This window comes from Caretta caretta, chromosome 10, assembly GCF_965140235.1.
Source record: "Caretta caretta isolate rCarCar2 chromosome 10, rCarCar1.hap1, whole genome shotgun sequence".
Classification (NCBI taxonomy): Eukaryota; Metazoa; Chordata; order Testudines; family Cheloniidae; genus Caretta; species Caretta caretta.
Window position 1 is genome coordinate 64,319,537 of NC_134215.1, and position 19,773 is coordinate 64,339,309.

Genomic DNA, 19,773 nt, shown 5'->3' on the forward strand with positions numbered 1-19,773 from the left:
AGTCTAGTTGCATTTTGTCAAGAAATTCAGCATCCTAAACAGAAACTATTTTGAATAATTCGACAAATTAGTTATGTAAAATATATTTTTCAATATATCTCTTTGCTAAAGATTTTAGTTTTCTTTTTTTTGTAGAAACTTAAATAGTATTATTAAAAATGTTCAGTATATGGTAAAAAAGGCAAGTTTGCTTGCTCCTAAAGTGCTTTTGTACAAGTCAGCTCTTAAATGCCATCTCTGAATATTATTTTTCTGATGTCAAGAGAGATAATCCCGTATTAGAATTACTAGGGGGCACATTTCCATGAACTTCAAAGCATCTTAGATCTAGAATTAAGAACTGTGTTTGATAGTACACTTCATTAATCTTAGATTGGCCACTGGCTTTTTTTCCCTTTTCTTCTCCCTCCCCAGCCCCATTGACCATCTTTCTAATACAGTTTATTAAAACTAACCATGCAGTGCACTGTTATTCTTCTTGGTAGGATTGTTTTGTTGCATTCATGAAAGAACAGTTTCTCTATAGAAAATGCCCTTTGGGAATCAGTATTCAGGTTCACAGTTCCTGAAAAAGTCAACAAGTTGGTGTGTTGAATTCAGATCTGTCTTAATGGTCTTATCATTAAACCTGCAGCAGGCATATATAAACCATGCTTTCTGTGGATACTGGGAAAGCATGATTAAAATAAATCATCTGTCTGATGAATATTTTCCTCTGACTTTTGGCAGGATCACCCACCTGAGCTCATGCCAGCCTGTACGGGAACACTGATGCCAACAGTTTAAAGATCTTCACATTTGCTTTCTGTGGTAAGATTTAAAGATAAAACAGTAAATAGCATTATAATATTACTGTCAGATGTTAAATTGCACTAAAAGCAAACTCATATAAGATGAATATTTCTCTTTGACCATCACAAGGAGGTATAAGGCAGCTTATTACTGCATAGGACAACAGTTGATGATAAAATCTGAACAGAAGTAATGAGCAGTTATCATAGTAATAATTAAAAATTGATAGTTTACAAAGGAAAATTGGAATTCTTTATGCACAGGGCAAGAATCAGGCCATTTTCATTGTCCACTGTATTATAGTAGTTGCTCTCAAAAGGCATTGCTATTGAACTGGAATGGTGTGCATTTTGGAGAGCGCATCCATTTTCCACAAGCTTGGTGATCACCTGCAATAAAATGATATCTAACATTTCTCCTCTTGCGGGGAAAACAGCAAATGTGACAAGGCCTAGCAATACCTTCCCAGTCTAATGCTGTCATTATAACTATAATCTGATTTTCCAGACACTGAGCCATTTTCTCAGTTCTTGTTCCACTGTGCTCCTGAGAACTAAAAAGCAGACTTTATCTGGCTATATGGTGAAAGCCAAGACCTGCCCTGGTGGAGGGAAATTCTCAACTGATAGCAGAGAGGGTCCGAGCAATTCTGAGCTGTCATATTGCCTCTTATGACCATAGCTAAGTCTCATAAATTAGAGCAACCCCCAAGTTCCCTCTCTGACTGACACACATATTCCTTCCACTCCTCAAATACTCTTGGTGCGGGAGTATGTAGGGGATGCCTGGTCTATAGATTATGATATTGGGCTTGATGACATTTAGATGGGGATGGAGGTGTTTAGTCCCATCATGCCATCAGTCTACATTTAACATTTCCATTGACATGACTGGATGTACTGGATGTAAAATGATTGCACAATTTTACAGGCCCAATATTTATTGTTGTATGTATTTTTTCTGAATACGTAGGTTAGGTATCCCATTATGCTACCAGTTCACAGGTTACCTTACTGTACTCGTAACAAATGCAACCAATAGCTGACATTTTAATGAAAATATATATAAAACATGTAGCACTGTTGTTCCTCCTTTATTAGTTAAATTTTACATCATTCTTAACCTAAATAAGACCAAGAAATAGCAACATTTAGCCTAAACTGAGAATCACTAACAAAATTATTTTTAATTTGTTTGTACTGGGCCTAGTTCTGTGAGATGCTGAGCCTCAAACCCCTCAAATGTGCCAGTTTTCCCCTGGCATGCAGTGTGTATTTGCGATGATGCATGGAACTAGAGTTAACAGCTTTGGTTCCTCTGGTCGTTGTGCCGCTGGGAGCAGAGAGTTCAAGATTGTGCTCTGGTGCAAATTTGAGCAGTCTAGGTGACCATGCAAGGTCTCAGGGCTCCACAAGGAGGCAAAATTAGTCTTCAGCATGTTTGCTGTTTTACTCTCAAGAGCAGATGCAAAGAAAGGGGTGGGGGCTCGGTGGATGGCAAATGGATGCCCATAATCCTTAATATGCAAATAAGACACTTGGCAAAGTACTTCCCAATTTGGCCTGACTCCTGCTACTAGACAGGATTAACTTGGTGGCTGTGTAGCAGCTCTCTTCTTAATGAAGGGGAGTAATTGACCTGCTCTCCAGTTTTTACCTGGTATTTTTATGTGAAGCACATGACACCTATGTTGTGCAGGATATAGCTCAATGAAGTCATGCACCTGAATTCGCTCTTCCAACCAGTAAAGTCATTTTGTATCACACTATATACAAAGTTAGCACTAAGGGGGAAACACATCCAAAGCTTTCATATTTAACATTATTGCGTATTCCAAGAAATGACAGAATATAGCCCAAATGTCTTCTAGTTTGGATTTGCAACTGTTTTTCAGTATTTCCTTTACACGGTTTCCTGTCATTAACCTTGCAGCTTAATCATAACTACCGATTATTAAGAAGAGGTATCTTACAACAGTCATGTCTGCCACATTCCCATCTATCACATGCAGGTTTCTATATAATAAAGTAAACATGATATCATCTTATATTATGAAGCCTCACAGTAGATGAAATTTCATTATTGTTGAGTGACTTTGTAAAATTGGAACATGTTGAGTATCCCTAGAGAAAAACTATATCTATATCAGGGCCTAGGCGACCAGTATACTTCTTCATTAGAAAGAAAAAGATAGAGTTTTAATAGTGCCTTGCCTCATCAAGTAGCCATGAAAAATCTAATTAAGTGCTGAACTGCAAATTGTAAAGACTATTGTGTAGGCAAACATCATGATCCTAGTAACAATTTTAGAAGCTTTCCAAACTGTTCTGTATCACTTTTTGATTTCTTGGTGTACTGTAACCTGGGGACCTGCAAGTCAGTGCTGCTTCTGAGAGGTGGAGAACCTGTGAGAACCAAAGGCCAGGTGGTGCTGAACTACAAGACCTTTTAACCATGGAAAAAGAGAGCTCTAGTGATTCAGTAAAAGAAAGCAAAGAGCCTCGTTTGTTATTTCTGAATTAAAGCAAATGAAAATCCATCACAGGGCATGGAAGGCCCAGTCCTGTGGTAAAACTCTTATTGACTTCAATGAAAGTAAGCCAAGTACTACTTAAGGACAAGAAAACAACATTTTAAACAGTTCAAGATGTAACTGCTATAAGGTAAAGTTAGAGACTGAATCTCTGGGCCAAATCTGCCCTCAGATTTGCTTGTGCAACTCCCATTGCTATTAGATAAAATTCAATACACCTGTGTGTACATTCTAAAACTACATATAAAACTTCCATCCTTCCATTTTCAATATATGCACCATGTATAGCAGGAGGTATAAGAATAATGACCTTTAGAACATCTGCAGTTACCAGTTTAATTCCCTTATTATTACTAATTTAAAAAAATAGATAATCTGTGCTATTAAAGTGTGTCTGTCCAGCTGTGTGTATGTAAAGGGGGAGAGAGATTTCCTTGTTATTGAATTTCTTTATTTGACCATCCTTTCACACCTCATTTCAGCCTTTATACAGCTTTTGTATTCAAACTTTATTATATTTTCTTGAGGCAAGAAAGGATTTCAATGAGAATGTGATGAATGTCCATATTAAATTGGATCCTCTTTTTAATTAAGTTCATCTAAATTTAATTTTGTAATTTTACTTCAGTAAACCCATCTGACTCCAGATGTTTAATGTGCTTTTCCTATTGCTGTTCTCACATAATTGTACCTGTAAAAGATTTATGACTTAGAGAAGCATTACTAAACCCTTTAGTGTGTTTTCAGCATATGCTTCATGGATGGCTAGTAACATGAGCAATTAGCATCCTAAAATGCTCTTCTGCTTCCAGGATTTCTCTTAATAGGGTAAGTTACTTTTATTAGCCTGAACTTTACACAAATAATAAGTTTAAAAGAAACATTGTTATCAAAGGATCTCAATTGAAACTGTGAGATTATCCCCTAAAGAAACTTTAACAGTGCAAGTTAACACCTTGGAAACTAAAAGATACTATAACAAAAATATAATAAAAAAGAGGAATAACTCTTCAATTGAATGAAAAAGACACTATGCAATTCACTTTAGATTAACAACCCTCCTTTCAGTCAAATGCTATGGGATAAAGATATTTGTTTCTCTGTGCAACAGTGCTGTTTCTCATTACTTTACCACATTAACATGTGGTAAACACACTTCCAGGAATGTCTTGATTCTTGTATCTTTCAAAATGTTCTTGCTAACTTTGGTAACAGTTAGCATTGACATTGAGAATTAATTAACATCATTTCCCTTATCCTATTCTGTCATGACTTCTTGACCACAAAAATTGCTGGCAAATTGCCTGTTTTCTTACAAGAATTAATTGGAAAACTATAATTATTCTGGTTCTGCCTCTTTGCTTCTTTAGTCAAAGCATATCTAATATAACACTCAATATTACATGTGGGATCTGGTATAATGAAGCCCTTGGTCCTAATCAAAGAATCATATACCACCATTAAACCTTTAGACTATTATAAAGAGAAAAAGGCAACTGCAAACCAAAAAGATAACTCAATCTTTTTTCTCAAGTGAAAATCAAATTTCTGAGGTTTTTGATGCTATTATAATTTGTCTTGATGTGTTAGTCTGAAATATTCACCAGTGCAGTAAACAAATCAGTTTATGGATTTTCCCCAGAATTTAAGGTTCTCACACTACTAATCACACTCTGGAATAGATTCACCATGGCATTGCTCCAGCTTTATGCTGATATTTCTCCATTGAAATCAGAGCTTACAACAGTGTAAAACTTTAGTAGTGGTAGTATTTCAGGTGAGAATCAGGTCCCATGTTTTTATTCTTCTAAACCCTCAATAATAATACTTTGCATTTACTATTCAATTCTGTGAGATAGCCTTATTCCCCCAGTGCACATGTAGGGAAGTAAGGCAGAGAAATTATCAGTGCCTGCAGCCTCTACTTTGAGTAGTCTCAAATTGACTCATATGAATGGAGGCTGCAGGGTAGGATCTTAAGCAACTTTCTCTAAGCCACAAAAATCAGCTTCTGAGCCAGTATGAGCTTCTGACCCAGGAATCCTGGCTCATTGTGTTCTGCTCAGACCACTAGGTCACACCTAACTAGTGACACCTATATGCAATATTAGACAAAACCTCTTTCTCGCGATCATTTTTTCTTTTTCTTTATTCCAGTTTATTTTGGGCCTCTAACAAGGCTTTTTAGTATGGCAATAGAGAAAGCGTTGTTCTTTCCCAGACTTCTGAACAATGCTGGATTAAATTAATTGCAATACATAAGGCTGAGTAAGTGTACACTTATAAAAGTTTCAGCAAAGTCACTCAAGTAGCTCATTTAATTTCCAACAAAAAAGAAGAAACATAACAATCATCAGACCGATGAAATGCTTCTGAGCTTTAAAGACTTTATGTGGGAGTCTGGATGAGACCCAAAGGAGGAAACACTTCAAAATTACAAAATGACAGTTATGTTTTTTATGAAATTGTCAAGTTTCATTATTTATTTGCAGAGAAGGTAACCATTCAAGGGTTTTTTAAAAGATACTAACTAGAGGAGGATATGTTAAACCTCCAAAGCCTTAAGAAAGCCTAATGACTGCCAGTACAGCTGAATCCTGCAGGGTAATGGGGGATTGCCTACCATGTAAATATAAAGGGGGTTATTTAGGAGACCCAGTGAGCTGTGAATTATTGCCTAGGTTGTCACCAAAAAAGAGGGAAAATGAGTTGTGAAGAGGAAGAAACGTGCACTGGGTACTGAATAGCTTTCTGAGACTTTTTTGTGATAGATGGGAAAACTTATATATTCTCTCTGCAAAAAGAAATATTTGTTTTGTCAGATTGTGAATCTCCCAGCCCACCTAGATTGCTTTGAAAAACCCATTATGGAAACAAAAGTAGGCTATTTTTATGCCTGACATAATGCAGATATCAGAGGAAAATAAGTGGAAAGCCCCATTGAATTATCGAATTTTTCAATATTTGCCCAGTGGTTGAAGTTAACTGTATTGATTCAGCTCCCACTGAAGTCAATGGGAGCTGGATTGGACTCCTGGGGAGGTAAAGAGTTAATAGCAGGATTGAAAGGAGTGGTTGTAGGCAACAGAAGCTTCTAAAAACCCATTTTTTATTGTGAATCGTTAGCACAAGCCAGTTGAAAGAGAGAATTTTAAAATGATAACTTGGAAACACTTCAGAATGATTTTCTGTCATTTGCCATGCCAGAGTTCATAAACTGAGTCCCAAAAGAATGGAGTGAAAATCTACAGTTTTTATTTCCATAAGAGTATGTCTGCTAATGAGGTTTTTTTTAAGTTTTCAAAAAAATTGCAAAGCTCGTTCTTTTCAGCTTGCTTCATAAATACAGTTCATTTCCAAGTAAAATCTACCAAAGGGAAACTTTTGGATTTCTTGAGTTAGAACTTCCTCAAAACTGCTTTGTTTTATAACTCTTGATAATCCATGTTCATTCCACACTGTTTCTATCACATACATTGTATTAATTTATTATATTTTCTGCCATGCGATGCAGTTCTAGAGACTCATGAATCTAGATTATTCCCATCCTTTATCTAAAAATAGCATACTAAGTATTTTTACTTTTAAATGGGAGACATTATTGTGTGTCAGTTAAAAAATATGATATTAACAACCATAGGAAATGGAAGTTTCTTATCTCACTTACCTATAAATTGTTAATTTTGGAAGGTCCAGCATGGACAATTCCAACTAGAGCTAGTTGGAAATTTTCCACTGAAACCTTTGGGATTTTTTAATGAATTTTCAAGTGAGAAGATTTTTTTTTTTTCAAAAAACTTGCTTTCATCAAAGAAAGTCAGGGTTTTATTGAAAAAACAAAAGCTAGAGGGAAAAATCAGTTTTTATATTTTGCCAAAAATGTAACAAAATGAAGAAATAAATCAATCAAAGTGGAAAGAAGAATTTTTCATCTGATTTATTTTCCATGAAGGAAATAAATCATCTCAACACCACTTCTACTCTAGACAATTACTAGAAGGGTCTTATGCTACTAATCTCAATTATTTTAAATGGAATTATTTGTTTCAAAACATGAATAAGATTTCCTAGCAATCAATTTACATACACACAATGAAAAGCTTTGCACAGCCTGTATGTAAATCCAAGGTGAAAAGCAAATACTCTGAAGTCCATCCTGCTATGTCAAAAGTTTACAGTCCGTATGGTAACTGTCCATATAATATTGGTGGTGGATGACCTAGGTCATTACAGAACTGTGGGTTGAGATATGGGAGGCCTTAAGTGCATGCTTGGAGAATATAAGTGTATTCAGCCATATTTTCCAGAATATGGAAAATATTTTCATATATTTTATTATTCTTTCTTTCTTCCTTTCTTTCTTCTGATGTGTTAGGAACCTAAATAAACTAGTGAAGAAACAATCTGTCTCAAAGAGCATAGAAACTAATTTTAATATGACAAAACAGATTAGGATCCTAATGGACAAGACAGGGGAAAGGGGAAAAGGACAAGAATGACAATAATAAGATGCCATTGTTATTAAGTTAGACATGTACTCATAAACATGGTTTAGTTCTTGTTGTTTATCATTATTTGTTGGTTATTTATTCTGCCTCCCCATTTGGCTTTTCAGCAGGAGGCGTAGTCAAATATGACCCCATGATTATGGGATCTGGTCTCAGAGAGGAAGAGCATGTTGTCAGCTGTGATGGAGAACAGAGGGGCGGAGCAGGTGTTCTTATAAAGCTTGAGATGGTAGTGAGATGACAGTGAGAGATCTGAGACTGGATCACAAGAGATTGCTCTTGGTGGCTTTTATACATTCCAGTTGAGTTTGAACTGTAAATTAATTTTCATAGTGAAAGGATATGTTGGATAAAATATCAAAAATCCTATTTGGGAGAAAATGAAATGTATTATATAGCATTAAGAAATCTCAAGGTTTGTTTCAGTGTGTCATTAATATTCACCACAAATGGTGTAGAGGATACTCTGTGGCTTTATGGCTCACCAAGGCATACCGTAATGGATCACTGGAACACTCACAATTGAATGCGCTAATAAAAATAGGATACTTCTGAGTCTTGAAAAATACCTGCAAATTCGCTAGAACTAATGATGTATGCTGCAGTACAGCAGTTAACAGACTTGTTATTATATTTCTATTTTTTATTCTTCATTTGTTTTTTGTGTTTTGTTTTTTCCTAGTAAATGTTCATAGCCAGTCGAAATGTAAATAGCAAATAGTTAAAAAGAAGAGTAATGGCCCTTCAAGTGTATCTGTTACGTTGTTGCAGAGAATTCCTAATGAGAACATATTTGTATATAAATAAATCTTTTATCCCCTTCATAACTCCTCTGTGTTCGTACAATGAAGTCATCCACCCGGACCTCCTTGTAATGAGTTGAAAGCCTCAATAGGCCCTTTTATTTAAAATAAATATTACATGCTAATGTTACCAATGTAATTGTATGATGTCTCAATAGTGGATTATGGCTTCATGAAATAAGTTATCTTCTGATAGTGGAGCCTATTTTTTCTTATGAAGAAGAAACCCATTTATTCCCAATTCTTTTAATGAATATTCTGGGCAAAAACTATTGTGACAAAGTTCCTCCTCTGCCTTGGTGGGTCCTGCGCTTATTGGCGGATTTTCTCACCTCAGAGGTTCACGCCAGCCCTCAGTTTGGCCACTTTCGTGGCTCAAATCTGCCGTTCGCTCAGTTAGCCTCATCACTGGTCAGTATGGGGAAAGGAAGAAGAACAATCCCCGCAGTCTCTGCTGATCAGAGACCTTCCCCTGTGGTGGAACCCACGGTCCAGGTCAACTCCTCTGGTATCAAGTAGGGAGCTGGGGAGATGGAGGGATGGGGGAAACCCGGGCCCGCCCTCTACTCCGGGCTCCAGCCCAGGGCCCTGTGGATTGCAGCTGTCTACAGGGGCTCCTGTAACAGCTCCGTGACAGCTACAGCTCCCTGGGCTACTTCCCCATGGCCTCCTCCCAACACCTCTTTATTCTCACCAGAGGACCTTCCTCCTGATGTCTGATAATGCTTGTACTTCTCAGTCTTCCAGTTGTACGCCTTCTCACTCTCTGCTTCTTGCACCTCTCGCTCCCAGCTCCTCGCATGCGCACCACAAACTGAAGTGAGCTCCTTTTTAAACCCAGGTGCCCTGATAAGCCTGCCTTAATTGATTCTAGCAGCTTCTTGATTGGTTGAAGGTGTTCTAATCAGCCTGTCTGCCTTAATTGTTTCCAGAAAGTTCCTGATTGTTCTGGAACCTTCCCTGTTACCTTACCCAGGAAAAAGGGACCCACTTAACCTGGGGCTAATATATCTGCCTTCCTTCACTCTCCTGTAGCCATCTGGCCCGACCCTGTCACATATTTCCCCCCCCCCCCCGCTCAACACCACGGGGTTGGGCAACTTGGGACTTCAGGCAGTGTACCCGTGACAAGCCATCTGCATTGCCATGGTGGCTTCCAGCCCAGTGATGTATGGTGAATTGGAAAGGTTGTAGGGACAGGAACCATCTGGTTACCCTTGTGTTCTTCTCTTTATTTCGCTGCATCCACTGGAGGGGCGCATGGTCGGTCACAAGGGTAAACCAACATCCCAGAAGGTAATAACGTAGTGTTTCCATGGCCCATTTCACAGCTAGCCACTCTCTTTCAACCACGGCGTACATCTGCTCTCTTGGGAGGAGTTTCCTGCTGAGGAAGAGGATTGGGTGTTCTTCATCTCTGACCATCTGCAATAGGACAGTCCCAATCCTACTTCAGATGCATCTGTCTGTAAAATGAATTCTTTGTTGAAGTCTGGGGCTATAAGCACGGGGTTACTGCAGAGGGCTGTCTGAATGCTTTCTCTGCGGCATCTATCCACTTCACCATGTCCGGACCCCGGGCTTTTATCAGGTCTGTCAGGGGACTCGCTCTGATAGCAAAATGGGGAATAAATCATCGGTAGTACCCCACCACACCCAAGAATGCCCAGACTTGCTTTTTCCGATTTGGCCGGGGCCAATTTTGGATAGCCTCTAGTTTGTTTAGTTGGGGCTTGACCATGCCCCTTCCTACAATGTAGCCAAGGTATTTAGCCTCGGCTAGCCCTCTAGCACACTTGGCTGGGTTGGCTGTGAGGCCAGCCCGTCTTAACATGTCCAGAACCGCTTCCACCTTTTCCAAGTGGGTTTCCCAGTCGGGGGTGTGAATAATCACATCATCCAGATATGCAGCTGCATAACTGGTATGGGGCCATAAGAACTTGTCCATAAGACGCTGGAAGGTGGCAGGTGCCCCATGCAGTCCAAAAGGAAGAACAGTATATTGAAACAGACCCTCTGGTGTAGAGAATGCCGTCTTTTCTTTCGCATCTTTGGCAAGGGAAATCTGCCAGTATCCCTTTGTTAAATCAAGGATAGTCAAAAATTGGGCATTGCCCAGGTGGTCAACTAACTCATCGATATGGGGTATGCATCGAATTTGGATATCTCATTCAGCCGGCAAAAGTCATTACAAAACCTAGTGGTGCCATCGGGTTTGGGCACCAACACCATTGGGCTTGACCACTGAATGTGGGACTCTTCGATGACTCCCAGCTCCAACATCCTTTTTACCTCTGCCTTGATCTCCTCCCTTTTTGCTGCTGGGACCCAGTAGGGTCTTAAAGTTACCTTTGCCCCAGGGTCTGTGATAATATGGTGATCTGCTTCAGTGGTCCGACCTGGTTTGGTTGAAAACACATCCTGGTATTGGTTGGTCATCTCAGTTATCAATCTTCCTTCTGGCTTGGTGTCAGATCAGTGGATATCCTGATCTGCTCCTGCATGTTATTTCCCTGGCTCGGGGTCTCTTGGGCCACTACACACACACCTCGTTGGTGCCAAGGCTTTAAGAGGTAAATGTGATAAATTTGTTCTTGTTTCCGGCATCCTGCCTGCCACACCTTGTAGGTTACTTCCCCCATGGGTTCAACCACCTCATAGGGCCCCTACCATTGGGCCAAAAGCTTGCTTTCCGCCGTGGGTACCAACACTATCACCCGATTCCCTGGTTGGAACTGTCGGACTTTTGCCTTGTGATTGTAAAGGTTCGTTGGGCCTCCTGCGCCTTTTCCAAATGTTCCCGTACAATAGGGGTGACCCGGGCTATCCGTTCTCGCATCTGCAACACATGGTCAATTATATTTCTTCCTTCATTGGGTTCCTCTTCCCAGATTTCTTTTGCGATATCTAGTATGCCACGGGGGTGGCGTCCGTATAATAACTCAAAGGGGAAAAACCCAGTTGAGGCCTGAGGTACCTAGCGGATTGCAAACATAAGGTAGGGTAGTAGGGTGTCCCAATCCTTCCCGTCCCGACTTACTACTTTCCTTATCATTGCCTTGAGGGTTCTGTTAAAACTTTCTACCAGCCCATTGGTCTGCGGATGATAGACTGAAGTTCTCAAGCTCTCAGACTGCTGCACTGGGCATCACAAAATGGGGAAGAGATGGCCAGCCCTCTGTGGAGATTGAGGTGGTTAGGGACTATTTAGAAAAGCTGGACGTGCACAAGTCCATGGGGCCGGACGAGTTGCATCCGAGAGTGCTGAAGGAATTGGCGGCTGTGATTGCAGAGCCATTGGCCATTATCTTTGAAAACTCGTGGTGAACGGGGGAAGTCCCAGATGACTGGAAAAAGGCTAATGTAGTGCCAATCTTTAAAAAAGGGAAGAAGGAGGATCCTGGGAACTACAGGCCAGTCACCTCAGTCCCTGGAAAAATCATGGAGCAGGTCCTCAAAGAATCAATCCTGAAGCACTTGCATGAGAGGAAAGTGATCAGGAACAGCCAGCATGGATTCACCAAGGGAAGGTCATGCCTGACTAATCTAATCGCCTTTTATGATGAGATTACTGGTTCTGTGGATGAAGGGAAAGCAGTGGATGTATTGTTTCTTGACTTTAGCAAAGCTTTTTACACGGTCTCCCACAGTATTCTTGTCAGCAAGTTAAGGACGTATGGGCTGGATGAATGCACTATAAGGTGGGTAGAAATCTGGCTAGATTGTCGGGCTCAACGGGTAGTGATCAATGGCTCCATGTCTAGTTGGCAGCCGGTGTCAAGTGGAGTGCCCCAGGGGTCGGGCCTGGGGCCAGTTTTGTTCAATATCTTCATAAATGATCTGGAGGATGGTGTAGATTGCACTCTCAGCAAATTTGCGGATTATACTAAACTGGGAGGAGTGGTAGATACGCTGGAGGGGAGGGATAGGATACAGAAGGACCTAGAAAAATTGGAGGATTGGGCCAAAAGAAATCTGATGAGGTTCAATAAGGATAAGTGCAGGGTCCTGCACTTAGGACGGAAGAATCCAATGCACCGCTACAGACTAGGGGCCGAATGGCTAGGCAGCAGTTCTGCAGAAAAGGACCTAGGGGTGACAGTGGATGAGAAGCTGGATATGAGTCAGCAGTGTGCCCTTGTTGCCAAGAAGGCCAATGGCATTTTGGGATGTATAAGTAGGGGCATAGCGAGCAGATCAAGGGACGTGATCGTTCCCCTCTATTCGACATTGGTGAGGCCTCATCTGGAGTACTGTGTCCAGTTTTGGGCCCCACACTACAAGAAGTATGTGGATAAATTGGAGAGAGTCCAGCGAAGGGCAACAAAAATGATTAGGGGTCTAGAACACATGACTTATGAGGAGAGGCTGAGGGAGCTGGGATTGTTTAGCCTGCAGAAGAGAAGAATGAGGGGGGATTTGATAGCTGCTTTCAACTACCTGAAAGGGGGTTCCACAGAGGATGGCTCTAGACTGTTCTCAATGGTAGCAGATGACAGAACGAGGAGTAATGGTCTCAAGTTGCAGTGGGGGAGGTTTAGATTGGACATTAGGAAAAACTTTTTCACTAAGAGGGTGGTGAAACACTGGAATGCGTTACCTAGGGAGGTGGTAGAATCTCCTTCCTTAGAGGTTTTTAAGTTCAGGCTTGACAAAGCCCTGGCTGGGATGATTTAACTGGGAATTGGTCCTGCTTCGAGCAGGGGGTTGGACTAGATGACCTTCTGGGGTCCCTTCCAACCCTGATATTCTATGATTCTATGTATCCCACTTCCCGGATCCCAATAGGATCACTATCCTGTAGCCCTCTGGCCTGACCCTGTCACACTATGTTAATCCAATATTAAGACTGCACAGTTAAGCACAGTCAAAAAATATAGTGTTAAAGTAATGTTAAACATTAGCGTTCTTATGTGTGTATGCACTAAAGCAGAGGTTCCCAAACTTTTTCAGCCCATGAGCACCTGTGGGCTCACCTTGGTTAACGTGACCCTCAATTCAGGTATTTCTTGTGACAGCAAATGTTTCAGCCCTGCTCCCCACCTCAACCCCCTCCCTTCATCCCCCAGCCAACCCTGCTCCCATCACCGCCCTCCCTCCTTCCTAGGAGGGAGTTGCCATTGCATCTCAGAGCAGGCAGAAGGGCACGGACTGGGCACCTCTGACCCCGCAACGGCAGCTAGCTGCATGCGTCTCTACTTGCTGCCCTGAGATGGGACCATGAGCAGCCTTCCTGACTTCTTCTGTCCTACCTACCTGGTGCCCTTACCCTCTGCTTTCCCCAGACCTTCCCCCACCCCCAACTCCTTACTGCTGCCAAAGAGGGCTTCTGCAGGTTCCAGCAGGAGGGCCGGGAAGGCAGAGCGGGACCTGGGCGCTCCCTGCAGAACCTCGATGTCTCATAACCCCAGTAGTTCTCTTTCATGACCACGCTTGGGCATTGCGACCCACAGTTTGGGAAATGCAGCACTAAAGTATGTATTATAATTACACAACGCATAATATTTCACAAATAACATAATCAGAATTATGATTAATTCATTTTTGTGTACAATGTTAGATATGCTATATGACATGTTTCTAAAATGTGTGTGCATGCAAGAGTAATACAATGTCCTCACCCATATATAGTATAAGTAGAAGACACACTGTTTATATTAATAAATAGACAGAAAAACAGACTACCATCATGTGCTAGAGATGAACTATATGGAATAGAGCCCCAAATCAGAAACGCTCTTAAAGCACATACTTAACTTTGAGCATTGACTTCAGTAGGACTTGAGAACAAGTTTATATTTAAAAACTAGAAGAAGACTAACAGGTTAGCACAAGGGTTCATATTTATATAACAGTGCAAAATATTAAGAAAACTATAGTGTAGTTTTGTGATCTGTTAATGTAAATATCCGGTAGTACAACTAGATACTCTTAGACATATAAAAAAAGAATTTCTCTGAAAGCTTATGAGAAAAATTCAATTTCAGATGAAAAGCAAAATTACATTTCATTTTAATAGTGTATAACAAGTACTTCAGATAACATAGTTATCTAAAAACAAGTGTAAAATACAAGGTTTTAACATAATTCAAGAGTCAAATATCCCATCTTGTTGAAAGTAATACTTAAAGTTTTTATTAATACAATTTGCAACCTACATGAAAAAAATAAATTAAATAGCTATGTAAGAGAGGAGTTTTGGCAAAAGCAAAACAGAAATGGAAAATATAAACTGTTAATAAAACAGCATAAAAGAACTCCTGTAAGAAGCAGTTTCAAAATTAACACCATAAGCCTATCCTAGTCATATAGATGCAAAAAAGAAAAGAAGAGTGTAGCAGTGTATATGTGTAAGACCAACATAGATACTTAAGTATACAAAGTGACCTTTTATGGGGAAGAGAATGTATGATATATGAAAAAGAATCTTCTATCACTTAGGAGTGTAACTAGCTCCCTCGTGGCCAAGATGGAGTTCACGCAGCAGGAGCATCAGCCAAGAAAAGGCATGCGCAGGAATGCAGCAGGGAAACTCCCTTCCACCCCAGGGGCACCTATTCCAAAAACACACACACACATCCCGAGTAAACACACACACACCAGAATAGTGCAATTAATATAGGAAAGGAAAATATTTATTTACGGAGGAATGAATGGAGAAGAACAATGGGGGGTGGGGAGACAGGAGGAGTGGTAAAACAGGGTTACATCCACAGATCCAGTGGTACCACAATAAGAAAGGGCAGATGCCAAGCAGTGTATCTGCGTTCAGGAGTCCTGGGCCAAGTTCCAGTCCAGCAGTGAATCTTGGGTGCTCCAGGTCATCTTTGGTGCCAGTATATTTCCCCCAAGAAACCCCTTCAGTGCCCTCTTTTGCCGCTCTCTGCAACACATACAGAGCAACAACCTCCCCACTTAGCTAGCTACAGCCTCCTTCCTTATTCCCAATGCAAGGGGTACAGTAGGCCACAATAGTAAGTTGGAGCCTTTAGGTGCTATTGCAATATAAGTAATAGTAATGTGAAGTTGTAAAGTTCAGCCATTTTTAGTTATACATACCCAACAACACAAACATATTTTTAAAGCAGAAAAAGGAGGATTATTTGGATTCCATTTTGATAAAGCAAAAATGTCTAAAGGGAATTTTCTTCAAACTTAAAAAAAAATCAGCCAATATAATGAAATAGTTCAGTGCTAAAGTTGAATTTTGTAGAAAGTTGTAAATGAATTAATTCAGGAATGTCAAATGGAACATGAGTTTCCACTTTACGGGCCGCGTTCTCTAATCAGATCTGGCTTGTCAGCACCACTCAATGAACAAAAAGGCTGGAAACTGGGCAAAAACTGTCAACTAAAAATTCTTCTAACATTGTGGAACACATTGCTGGTACAAGTTTGCCACTGCCATTCCCAAACCTGCCATCCCCACCATCTCAGCAGACGGGGCATGTGAAGTTGTGCAAATGGCTGGAAAGTGGACATGCTATGACTATCCTCTGTTGGCATATGGTCCATTAAGGATCCTAAATCAGTGAGAGAATTTATAGATCTCTGGCAGCATCTTTAACTAGCATCCATCCTAGGGCTGTGCCAAGAATCAGGGAATAGGCCCTTTTAGCATTTGCTGCTGTGAAAGTTCAATAATAAAAAAGACCTAAATTATATAGTCAAAAAATAGACTGAACTCAATTTTCATTAAAAAAATTAGAGTTCAAATTTCTTAGGTTTTGCCATCACATGTATTAGTAAGACGCTCCAAGAAATTGTGACTTGAATAAACAAGCCTCCATGCAGACAAATGAAAAAGGAAGCAATACTTGGACTCGGGTTATGTTCTGGAGAAAATTAGGTTTCCTCTAATTTTTCTGATTAATTTAATATGTACTATTAGAATAAGGTCAGTAAAAAAGTTAAAGTACTTTGATTTTTGTATGACAAAAAAAAAAAGCTGGAATAGACCAAAAGGTTGGGAAATATCTTACATGGCTAGACCTGTGATAAGGGAAAATGCTACCAAATAAATATGAGATGTGAAGAAATCATCTTTTGTTTTTAACCCTGAATGAAAAGGTGTGTTCAGAAGATCAGTTTTAGGATTTGTGAAATATTATATCAATATATTTTATACGTATAGCAATGTAACAAAGAATCTTATCATAAAAATTTTTACTGCATACAATGAATGATATCTCAGCATGTAGAACAAATTACAGGGATCTAAACTGCTTTCGCCTTGACAAAAAAACCAAAACACTTCTGTAGCCAACAGTAAGTTTTGATTTTGCCACAATAAAGAAACATTAGAGTTTGGACTTTGATAAAACTGGTCTGTGGGCTGGGAAGTGTGCCTTTCAACTCCATTTCATGTGCCCTTCAGTTCATGTTGCCAAAAAAATGTATGCCAAGTATTGCTATTAAATCTTTTATGTTTCAGAGATTTTTGTCAACACGCACATGGGGATTGGGTTTTAAGTGGAGTTAATAATTGAACTTGGAAAAGAGAAACACTGTGGGTGTACTTGACTGAAACATACAAACCACTACACAAGCTTCAGCCATCTCTATAATTATTACCCTGTTTCCACGGTATGGCAGGTTAAGCATAAAATCTGGCTTACCATACCATATTTATTCATTTTTAAGTCTTGTAGAACAGATTACAAGAAGCAGATATTTAAGATGGTGAGAGCTATATATTTGCCAGCAGCCACCTTGTGTCGCATTGAAACAGAACCTTTTGAAGTCAGCTTTAAGCAATTATATCTGAGTGCTTGTTCTGGAAGTCTTAAGAAATAATACAGAACTTTCTATAGTATCATTGTTTTCCAAACCTTTTTGTCCAGTAAGTATTATTTATCACATTTAATCATAGATTAAAAATTAATTCATTCTGCCAGTAAAAACAGACCTTGAAATAAAATAGTATCCATAAAAACTATCCATGGAAGAAAGTAGTGTCCTTGGTTTATTTCCCCCTACTCCAGAAAAAAGTGTTCATAAAAAATAAATCCCTGGTTTTTTTGTTTTGTTTTAAACCAACTTATTTTGTGAAAATGCACTTAGTAGCTAAAAATGTACAGTATATCAAATTGTACACTTAATGGTAAAGCATATTTTCTACACTGAAGGGTACACGTATATTTAGAAGGTATGGTTAAATGTTCTTACTATTACTGTGTGCCCATGTGTATGCAATCAATAAATATAGGTTAGCTCTGCAATGGGAGATGCTAATAATTTAGAATGTGGTCATGTTAGTACCAGAGAATGTTGCCAAGAGCTTGCTCAATTTAGGAGAATACAGAATGAAGTTGGGCAAAGCTAAGCTGCATTTTTATTAATAACACAATAATTCCTGAGGAAAAATCCACCCTTCTGCACCCATCCTGAATAGCCAGTAAGGAGAATGGGCAGCAATCCACAAGTGTGAGATGAAATCCTCCCCATAGGTTATAAATTGGCAATAGGGCTGCTATTACTTTCTGTTGCTGCAGTGGCCCCTACCATTCCTACACTCCCACTCTGGCTTGCTGATCTATGTGACCCTGGCCTGCTTTCTCCCATACTGAGCCCAGATCCTACAGTAAGGGAGGGGCATTCACAGAATTATGGGAAGAGGGGGGATGACAGTCATAGAGTTAGCCCCCTCACTCTTTCCCACCCCAGATTCTTCAGCAAAACACGATAATCTCCCCCTATGTTTCTTCTTATCCATAATAATCACCACCCCGTGTCTGTGCGTCCTACAGCACCTGATAGTGAAAGTGACACCCTCTGTAATGAACATGTTTGGAGTGGCAGCAGATTACATGGCAACCATCACAGAGTATCATTCCTGATCAATTTGCAGCACTCAGTCCCAGATGGGGACTAAAAGTGGCGGCACAGAACAGAAGGTCAACACACTCAGAGATAGCACATCAGTATGTTCAACCAGCAGACTGGCTGCTCTCTGCATTTTGTATCAAACAGAGGTCAACATGAGTGCCCTTTGTTAACATCTCTATCAGTGCAGAAGCAATAACGATGTTAGGAGAAACATGTTGGAATTGAGGGATATTGTTTGGGAGGCAATGGCTGCAAACAACAAAAGGTACGACATCACTTTTGGTATGCCACACGAAAATGATCATTCCTATTAATATTTGGGTAATGAAGTGGTTGATATGGATGGCAGATGTTAAGATGGGATGGCTCAGCAGTAACATGCAGAAAATCGGTGTGGTTCCAAACTCAGTCTTTATTAGCAGCCTCGCTGGTTTTGTTCTGTTACAGAAGCAGAGCAGTCAATCCAGACAGCAGTATTATTATTCATTATTCTTATTATTTATTTGCTGTTTGTTGCACCCACTGTGTGCCAGGTGCTTTCTAAGGAGGATGAACCCTGCTCCAAAGAGCTCACTAGCACAGACAAGTAAACAGAGGTCAGAGGAAGGGGAAGGACGATAGGCAATTTATATAGAAATCCCTGGTGTCACTCTGGTAATGCCCACTAGATCCTAAAGGGAACAGGGCTGACCCTTTCTGGTGAAGCTGCATCCATTATTCCTTATCCAGAGAAGCAGTGCTGTAACATAAGACTTTTAAAGGAGGGGAATTTAAAGGCTCTTATGTCTTTGAGGTGAGCTGGTTAAAAAAATTTCGAACTAAAAATTGTGTTCAGAAGATGTGATTTTTGTCAAAATCAATCTTTCTTGCAGGAAAATGCCCACTTCAACAAAATAAATATTTTCTAAAAGTGACATTTCAAAATGGAGCAGAACATTTTTTTGCAACATAAGAAAAATTCAGCAATTTTTGTTCTGTGAAAATTTTGCCTAATTTGACTTTTTTCCCAGATTTAGGATGAAAACAAATGTCGACATATTGGAATTTCTTGCAAAATGGAAATTCCATTTTCCGACCAGCTTTATTTATGTGTAAATAGTTAATAGAATATGTGACAGTTGATGATGGTCAAGAATATGCAGCATTGTATATGGGAACAGTAAAATGTGTTCTGTATACTGCAAATGGCTTCCTTTGTGCAGCTCTTTACCTGATCTCTTAATGGGAAAGTTAGAAGCAGGGATAATTCTCTTAACTCTGAAGGTTCTTGGAGCGAGACCTCTGGAGAAAAAAAATTATATTTATCATG

At 39.8% G+C, this 19,773-nt stretch overlaps 1 protein-coding gene across 15 annotated transcripts in view; it reads left to right on the forward strand.

Annotated features, from left to right (window-relative positions):
- SEMA6D (semaphorin 6D) overlaps nt 1-19,773 on the forward strand; it is a 289,642-nt gene that overhangs the window by 123,208 nt on the left and 146,661 nt on the right. For all 15 annotated transcript variants that reach the window (XM_075133095.1, XM_048866514.2, XM_048866525.2 and 12 more), the window contains one exon: nt 730-810. The gene's annotated coding sequence lies outside the window, so the exon portion shown is untranslated. The remainder of the gene's footprint in view (nt 1-729; nt 811-19,773) is intronic.